The sequence below is a fragment of the Lissotriton helveticus genome, chromosome 1_1 (genome assembly GCF_964261635.1).
Source record: "Lissotriton helveticus chromosome 1_1, aLisHel1.1, whole genome shotgun sequence".
NCBI lineage: Eukaryota > Metazoa > Chordata > Amphibia > Caudata > Salamandridae > Lissotriton > Lissotriton helveticus.
Genome location: NC_136057.1, coordinates 369427437 through 369436944, shown reverse-complemented (window position 1 = coordinate 369436944; position 9508 = coordinate 369427437). Strand labels below are relative to the sequence as shown.

General features: G+C 40.4%; 1 long non-coding RNA gene across 1 annotated transcript; it reads right to left on the bottom strand.

Moving 5' to 3' along the window:
* Positions 1–305: 305 nt before the first annotated feature.
* LOC144809110 (uncharacterized) lies at positions 306–9319 on the bottom strand. The gene is made up of 3 exons (XR_013606864.1): positions 9218–9319; positions 934–1008; positions 306–584 (listed from the first exon to the last, which is right to left on the bottom strand). It is a non-coding gene; the product is annotated as an uncharacterized LOC144809110 (long non-coding RNA).
* Between the last annotated feature and the right edge of the window lie 189 nt (positions 9320–9508).

The following is a 9508-nucleotide window of genomic DNA, read 5'->3' as shown; positions in this document are numbered from 1 at the left end:
CTTTCCAATCGTTCTCCCAAGAATTCCAAAGTCAGATTTCTTCAGTAAACAGATTCTTTATTCACAAATGATACTTAAAACCAATAGCCAACGCGTTTCGCCCGTGATCGGACTTCTTTAGGGCTATATTAAAAAATACAAAATATAAAAATATTTACATATGAATAGTATTGATCTATTCAGAAATAATCCATACAAATTTTTACTCACATTGGTAAAAACAAAGAGAAAACCAGACAGTTTATGATAAGCATTGGTCAAAATCAGACATAGGTGTTATACATCATTTCCAGGGAGAACACATTGAGAGAACAAATATAACGATCATAGTACAAAGTATTTACAGCTAACAAAAACACGAAAAACATCACAATTCTTTAACCCTTTTAGTTGGAAAATTTATACAGAAATAGATCAAATGCAATTGTTCTGATCCTTTAAAAATATCTAGTCAAATTTGATTAGAGGATAAGAGCACAATCATTGGAGTATAGTTCCATGGTATATATTCATTAAATACCTTGTTTAGAATTCTCTATATAATAAAGCTTCACAATGGTCTTCAAGCTTGAGGTTCGAATATTCTGTAAGGGGATAGTGTATTTTTAACATTTCATATAATGATCATATGATGGATAGTACGGTGCTTTTAACATTAACTCCCAATTAACGCATCTTTTATTTATGATCATGTTATAAATAGCCAATTCCTCTAAAAAATTATATTTCATATGATGAATTGTGAATCGGCATCTATATTAGGTATCATGGTCTGTTTTATCTATGCAGATGACCTGTTATGCATCACTTCATCGAATAATGACAAAAAAGGTTTTATTTTAAGTTATTCGACATTAGTTCGTTTTGATCATCTATACAGGTACCGTAAGTGCAATAAGTCTATTAAGAAAAGAAATCAATTTGATCACTTACTTCAAATGTCAATAAGTAATCATAATTCCAGGGTGTACCAAGTATCCATTTTTGAAGAAATAAAACAGTAAAGGCCTATGAAAAAAAGGTTAAGAACGTTTATGAAGATGTAACGAGCTATCAGTCACAGTATATAATATGCGTACTGGATTTTTATTAGAAAACACATGATTTCTATATTCGAAAATCATGATGCACTGCGTGTATGGTTTTCTACATACAACACACCCAGTTTGCTGCTTATTTATATGTACATGACCGCGGCCCTCTTGGCTTAGTCAAAATAAGAATGAAATAAAATCATATGTAGATAGCATTCTAACTCACAATGAACTATGGGCCTTAAAGCAAAGCGTTAATGGTCCTAGTAAGTTTGTGGATCGTACACACAAAGGAAACACGAGAGTTAGAAAAGATATCAACAGTGTTTGTTGCTGTTATAAACGATTTTGTACCAAAGTTCGTTTTGTGAGTATGATGTTACTAATGACACCAGGCACCATGGTGACAGGCAGTCCTGGCATTCAAATCGATGTGAAAACAAATCAGATGGCCGCCATCTTAAAATGCGATATCTTTACCATCAGATAATAACACCAAACACTTCGTAATATTAATCAACACATAAGTATTGCCTACGGTATAAACCAAGTTTAAAAACAAGAATCCGCCAGGTGAAATGTAATCCTATGCCATTCTCTCGAAGGATTACTCACCGTAAACAGAGTGTCGGCGTCTCGTAAATCATGCGGTCGTCTGGTTCAATAGGTTGCTTTGGGAAAAGTGTATTTATACCCTCTCGAACAGTCATTAACAAGCAATTGATAAGTTTAATTGGTAATTAAGCTAGATAAGGTCGAATAATGATGACGTGTACGTGTGCTCAATAATGGCCGCCATCTTAGAGTGGTAAAATAACATAGAAAATGAATATATTCATTAGATTTCTCAGTTCCAGAACAAAGGATAAAAGTTATTGTTGTCGCATAACAGACTAAATAATAATAGAGTATGCCTGCTCTCCTTTACAGATATACCACTCGGCAATACACATGTGTAGTTTATTTAAGAGCGAACTTTCATCATTAAAAAACTCACATGGGACGGTAAGAGATATCTATCAAAACTCGACTAATATAAGCACATACATGGAAACCTCTGTGAGATAGATCAAAGGTGTATTAACGATTGAGTGGTGAATCATTTGGACTCACTGGATAATGATCGCCATCTTGAAATAGTCAAGAACCAATAAACTAGGTGCAAGAGCACCACTTTAGATAGATCAAAGATCAATAACGATCCAATGTGTACATTAACGTGAAATCAGAGGGCACTATCACATCCTGAATCAAATTTCGAAAAGTGCTTATTATATTATATCTTCAAAAACACTAATAAGAATACAGATTCTAAAAATTAGTGTATTGTCCCTATTTTTTCTCTTTAATGGCCGCCATCTTAGAGTGGTCAATAGAACGGAGAAAATGAATGTATTCATTAGCCTTCTCATTTCTGGAACAAAGGATAAAATAATCATTGTCGCATAACAGATTAAATAATAATAGAATATACCTGCTCTCTTTTACAGATACACCACTCAACAAAACACGTGTAGTTTATTTAAGAGCAGACTTCCATCATTAAAAAACTCACATGGGATGACAAGAGATAACTATCAAAAATCGACTAATGTAAGCACATATATGGAAACCTTTGTGATATAGATCAGAGGTGTATTAACGATCGAGTGGTGAATCATTTAAACTCACTCGATAATGGTCGCCATCTTAGAATGGTCAAGAACCAATATACTAGATGCAATGAGCACCATTTCAAATAGATCAATAACGATCCAATGTGTGCCTTAACATGAAATCAGTGGGCACCATCACATCCTGAATCAAATTTCGAAGAGGGTTCATTATGTTATATCTTCAAAAACACTAATAAGAATACAGATTCTAAAAATTAACGTATTGTCCCTATTTTTTCTCTTTTTTATATTTCTCTTTTCAAACTCAAGTCTGGGGAGTAACGGTGAAAATTAAGAGGATACAGATTTCAGCAGAAAATGATGAAATTCATCACTTATATTCATTCGCAGATCTCAATCTCAAGTCCGAACGGTAAAGAAGCAAATTATAAGGATACAGATTTCTACAGAAAATGATGAAATTCATTATTTATATTTAGACCCTGATTCACCGATCTCAATCTGCAGATCCAAAGTGCCTCTAATTGTCTGAGGCACGTTGTCCTATTCCCACCCCGTTTGCTTACCGGGACTCTGTCAATCGCATGGAATGTAATCTCTTTTTCCAAAGGATGGTATTGCAAGATATGTTGTGCCACCGGGCTACGGATGTCATTGTGTCTTATATTTCTAAGATGTTCCTGAATTCGTATTTTCAGGCATCTAATACTACTGCCTACATAAATCATATTGCAATGACAGATGATCACGTATACAACAAACGTGCTGTTGCAGTTTATGAATGTGGTGATCATATGTTTCTTGGGACTGTTATAACTAAAGCTGTCCGTATTGTTCATCCCATATTCACACACTGAGCAATTGCCACACATAAAGAAACCAGCCGGTTTCTCCGTTAGCCACGCAGAACCACGGCGTTTGGGTGGGTTTACATAGCTAGGGCAAAGAATATTTTTGATCGTAGTGCCCTTTTTGTAGACAACTCTGGGTTTGTCAGAGATAACACCCGCCGGTAATGTATCCGATTTCAAGAGGTGCTAATGTTTCCTTAAGATATTATAGATGTGGCTACTATACATTCCATATTCTGTTATGAATGCGCATTGATTTAAAGATGTGTTTGCGTTCTTTTTAGGTTGTTTAGCTATTGTATCACATCGTTTCTTTTTTCTAATTTTGCTCTCAGCAAGTCAATGGAACTATATGTACAACGTTACTGATACTGTATTATTTATTCACTGTTGAAGTGTGCGGGGTCCCTTTGTGTAATTTGATTTGTAAAACAAGTCTCTTGGGGATTTTGTCACCAGTGCGGGCAAAGCAGCCTTAATCCCCTGTTCAAGACTTGTATGTAGTTGAGGATGATTTTATGCAACAGAATCAAATTGACTGGGAGAGATGTGTTGGAGTTTGTACAGATGGGTGTCGTTCAATGGCAGGATGCTACCAAGGACTTCAAGCTCGCATACGATCTAAAGCGCCCAATGCTGTTTGGACACACTGTATAATACACCAAGAAGCACTGGCAGCAGGAACCCTCAGTGAAGAACTGCATGGTATTTTGAAAATAGTAATCAAAGTTGTAAATCATATTAAAACAAGACCAATGAAAGCGCGATTTTTTGCTAAACTGTGTGAGGACATGGGTGCCGACCACTTATGCCTCTTGTTCTACAGCAGCTCTCGTGGCTGTCTCTTGGTAATTCCCTGCTTAGAGTGTATGAGCTGAGGAATGAAATATACTCATATTTACATGATGATGAGCATTGTTTTGCTGACAAATTTATTGATGCAGACTTTCTAATACAAATGGGTTTTCTTTCTGATCTATTTGAAAAACTGAATGTACTGAACAAGTCCTTGCAAGGCAATAACACTAACATCTTGCAACTGTCAGCCAAAGTTTCAGGCTTTAAGAACAAAGTGATCCTTTGGGAAAGCAGTGTAAGCAAGGGTGACTATAAATGTTTTCCTTCATTGGACCAGTTTCTGCAGGAGAATGGAATGGTGTTAAAGGAGGAACTGCAGACAGTTTTTGTTCTGTATTTGTCTCAACTGTGTTTTTACCTTGACAAATATTTTACAGAGGATGAAGTGGAACCAATAAAATGGGTGAGCAACCCTTTCAATGCTGAGATACCTCAGCATTTCAACAATGAGGAAGCAGAACAGCTTATTGATGTTGCAAGTGACTTAGCATTGAAAGTAAGGTCCCAGTCTCAGTCACTGTTTGAGTTCTGGTGCCAAGCTGGGGATGAATACCCAATGATAAGTAAGGGAGCCCTGCATGTTTTGATCCCGTTTTAGGGCAAAAATTAACCTTGAAAAGGAAATGTGTGTTGCGATCTCACAAATAACTCCAAGATTTCAGGAGCTATGTAAGGAAAAACAAGCACATCCATCTCACTAGGATTTGTAAGGTAAATTCGGACTCTTGTTTTTCCTGGTCATTGAAAAAGATATTTTATTATACAGAAGTTTTTAAACTATTGTTCTATGGTCCAAAAAAATCTTGTATTGTTTCTCACTTAAAAAGTTTTTATTAAACAACTGTTATCTTCTTATTTTGTTACTAATATCATTATAATACCTTCATTGTGTCCCAATTACTTTAAGGAAGACAACTGGAAGTACTCCCGAGGTCGGGCTTACATCCCGCCCACCGGTAAAAAAAAAATGGTGGGGAGCCACGGCCAACTGCCGATTAGGTCAAGGGAGCCACGGGTCAAAAAAGTTTGGGAATCACTGCCCTAGCCTGTAAATAATTAAAACACCTAACAGTAGGTTCAGGGAAGCGATCACACAAAAAACTGTATATGATCCAACACATTAATTATCAGTTTACAAACAATAGAGAAAAACAGTTAGTCAATGAAAGATAAGACAGAGTAATTGAAGAAGCCCTTCAAACAATATTTCAAATATCACAAAAACATTATTTATTATACATAATACAAAGAAACTTTTTCTAAAAACAATTACGCTCAATGACAAAAGTGCTGGTGTACAAAAAAACACAAATCACAAACCAGACATGTGGCAAACGAAACCATTACATATTAGTGTAAAGGAACAACACAAATATAAATAATGTGTCCTTGATTCAATCTTGGCCACAAAAAGAGTCTACGTCGTTTCAACCGCTATATTATTGTGCGGTCATCTTCAGGACTCACAGTTTACTTGAGCATTATGTATCCTTATAAAATGGTTAAGACCAATAATTCATTATGGTCATCCGCAGGAATTCTAAAATTGATGGCACTGACGCGTGAGGACACACGGCGTCATAAAAACTTAATGGAATCTTGTCAGTGGCATCAAACTTCAACCAAACTGAACGCCCATTTAATTGGCGACTCCATGAGAATGCCAGTGAAGATAGTGCTGCATCAAAATCCGCCCGCTAGCCTGTAGATAGACACCACGAGAAAGCATCGAAATAAATTGTCTTTGTTTCTTTTCGAGGCGTTGATGTGTGATGTATGACTGATCTTTTCCCTATTTATGGTCATAGACGCCCTGTGCAGCTTCCAACTTTGCAGCTAATAGGCCATTCAAAGCTAGCATTAGATTTCAAAATGATATTAATAATGTTATGTACATTTCCTTAAAGCCATTTTTTCCCTCATGGCCTAACATCACTTCTCATGAAGTCATCAGGTCCAAGGGTCATGTGATGTCACACGGGGTCAAAGGACATGCGATGTCACTTCCGCTATCCTTGGCGTTTTGGTGAATTTACATCTATGCCACTCTCCCAGTTTTCTAGTAAAAATTGCAAAAATCTGGCTGCAGTCACCTCTTGCCCAGCTGGGACTGGTGCTGCTGCACCTGTCGCATTAGTGATAACTACTCCCCTGGTGGAGGGCTGTATCTGCCTTGCAAGTATTTATACAAATGACCCGAGGTCTGCACAAGGCTCCACAACAGGTGCATTTAGCCACCGAGCTGCCTAAGCCGCTGGGAACTGGGTGTATGGGGTCTGTTGCTCAGCTGGACCTTTTTAATCACTCAGCATTTGTGAGGCAGCTGATGGGGGAGCCAGGATACTCGGTGTGCACACGAGAATTTATTTGAAATTATAGAACAGTCAGCTTTACACCGAACATCTTGCAATCAGGATGCCGAAAAAGTGAGCATGGCTGCTGCCGGTTACAACAACAAAAATCCACAGAGTTGGGGAGGGAAAGCAGCGAGCAAGAAAGACATTGACAGGGGAAAGACAGCCTGAGAAATGCCCAAGTGCACTCTGTATGCAAAACCACTTTAACAGGAATGTCTAAAGCAGGCAGCTCGCAAAACGAGAGGGGCCGCAGGCAGACTATAAACAAACTTTACATGTGCTCTTATCGCAGCCTAGATAGAGCTGTCGGCTTCAAGAGATGGCTGCAGCGAATGTTTATACACTCGGGCGGTGGGTTCCGACAGGGCCCGGGGACAGCTTTTGGGCGCTGGAGACGACTAAATGAATGAATAAAACGCGAAATACAGTTCCAAAAATCATACAGCTGGACCACTTACAACTAATAGTAACGAGTTTGATTCAGCCTATTTTTTTTTATTACAATCTGGATTGCGCTGGCCTGCTACAGTATTTGAGTGAATAAATTAAAAAAAGTAACGTTTTGACGTAGCTCTGCATACTATGCAGTAGGAATAGTAACAGTGAGTGCTTAGTTTGTTTGCATTCGGTTAGCCGCAGTACACCTATAGGTAGTTAATTACAAGAGAAAGGCACATGATTTTATGAAGGATTTTATATAGCGCCTCAAATCATATGGCGGGATCAACAGTTACAAGAATGACCACGTTAGGGTCCGATCTCTTTTGTAAGCTGCCCTTCGAGCTGCATAGGTGCAGATTAATCAATGGATGGAGGAAAAACGGGATGGTCTCTGACAGGGGCGTGGCAGATGTAATTATGGGCGTGGCTTAAAAGCACGTAAACTGAAAATCTATGCTTAGCTAAATGTGCCGCACCACTGGTATTGGGCTATATCAGTCGATACACCCAGATATATAATACAGCACGTAACATCATACGTACAACTAGTCAGTACTATTGACGTTGTCAATGGTTGCTAGTTGCATAAGATAAATAAGCAACAGTCATGCCTTCGTATTATAGCATATTGAAAAGTCTTCAGTTTTGAAATGGCGGGACTGTGAAAGAACAATAACGAGTCCCTTTAAAGTTACATCAAAGGCAGTGAAGGGTGGTACTGCTGCAGAGGTAAGAATTCTTTAGGTATGAACAAACTAAAGCTTTTCCTAACGTGAAGTGCACCGCGATAGGCTTCCGTTAGAATGCATGGCCGCTCGTGCTTACAAGCAGTTTGTTACACCTCACATGGAGTAGACTTGTTGCCTGAAAAGGACGAATGAATTAGCGGGTGGCTATTTTACGATCGCGACATACCGTGCACGTGGACACGCCACGGTCAAAGCACGGCCACTCGCTTCGTTTGCATTGCACGCGGCTTGTTACTCTCCACGCAAAGCTAGCTGTCCGGAGGTTACAACGATTGGTTGAAGGGTGCGGCTGATAAGAACACCGTACACAGTAATGCAGCACAGTGCTGACACAGCACGATGCAAAATGACTGCCATACACCATTTCCAATCATTATGCTGCAATATTCTGTTGCAACTAGCAGCAGGCCCCGTGCATATATTGCAGAGTGACAGAAAGGCATCAGGTTTGGTTCACCAGCTGTAAAACGGTTACAGCTGTGACAATCCTTATTTTCTTTTAAAGGTTACTGATAATAGATCCGTGGGCTACGCGGCCCGATGCAACGCTACATTGCAACATGTTCTTGCTGCATGGTGCATCGCCTGCAATGTCGAAACTGGCATGAGCTTCCTTTGCAGAGTCTGACCCACAAGTGACTCTCTTACGTTGCCACAAAATGATCAATTTGCCTTCACGACCTTCCAAGACATTCTGCAGTCGCACTGCATGTTAATGAAAACAAGTTCAAGTTGGGCAAGCAGTTCCAAGTCAAAGTAATCTCGTTACAACTGGGCACCTCTCTCAATTGGTCATGCTTTGAAGGGGTCGGGGAGGGTGGCCGGTTGTCCTGCTGTGACCCTATACACTCAGTCCAAACACTTCAGTGGAAAGATCAAGTTAAACGAGCTTTTCAGCGCCCTCACACCAGGTTAATATTGGAGCAGCATTTTCTACGTCTGCAGTAACCAGTCACAAAATACATGGCGGAAGAGTCCGGTCAGCATTTCAAAACCCATTTGAAACAAATAACAGTACATGTCATTGCTGCGTCCCCTAAACTATCCATCGAAGTCCAGCGCGTGCCAAAGGGGTCTTCGCGCTGGAGGACCCGAGTGTGCTGGGTCTTTGATCTGCCATTCACAACTTGCCAGGCTGAGTTGCATGCGAGACAGGTCCCTGGTAACATGCTGCTGGGTCAGGGTACCACTACTAACACCTGTTATTTACAGCGCTTAGGGGCTGCACTCACACAAACAGTAGGAACATCGCCTCAGAAACATTTGCGCGAGGAGTTAAAGTTCACTTCAGTACCTCGCAGCGGTACTTACTGGTGAGCGCGCAGGCCACCTCTTGCAAAGGGGGTGTCGGGTGGCGACTGCTGCTGCCTCTTTGCGTCTGGCCTGCTGTGGGGACTTGGGACCTCCTCCGCGGGTCCCCCCAGCTGGGTCGGAGTGAGGTGAGGGACCCCTCCCTTGCCTCTTTGCCCTGAGGGTCCGCGCGCGGAAGCACAGGCCCCGCCCAGCCGTCCCAGCCCTCTTGGTGCTGGCCAATGGCATGCGGGGCGGTCTGCTCTTGGGGGCGAAGGGAGGGCGCTGGGCTCGCGCCCGCGCGGGCGGGCG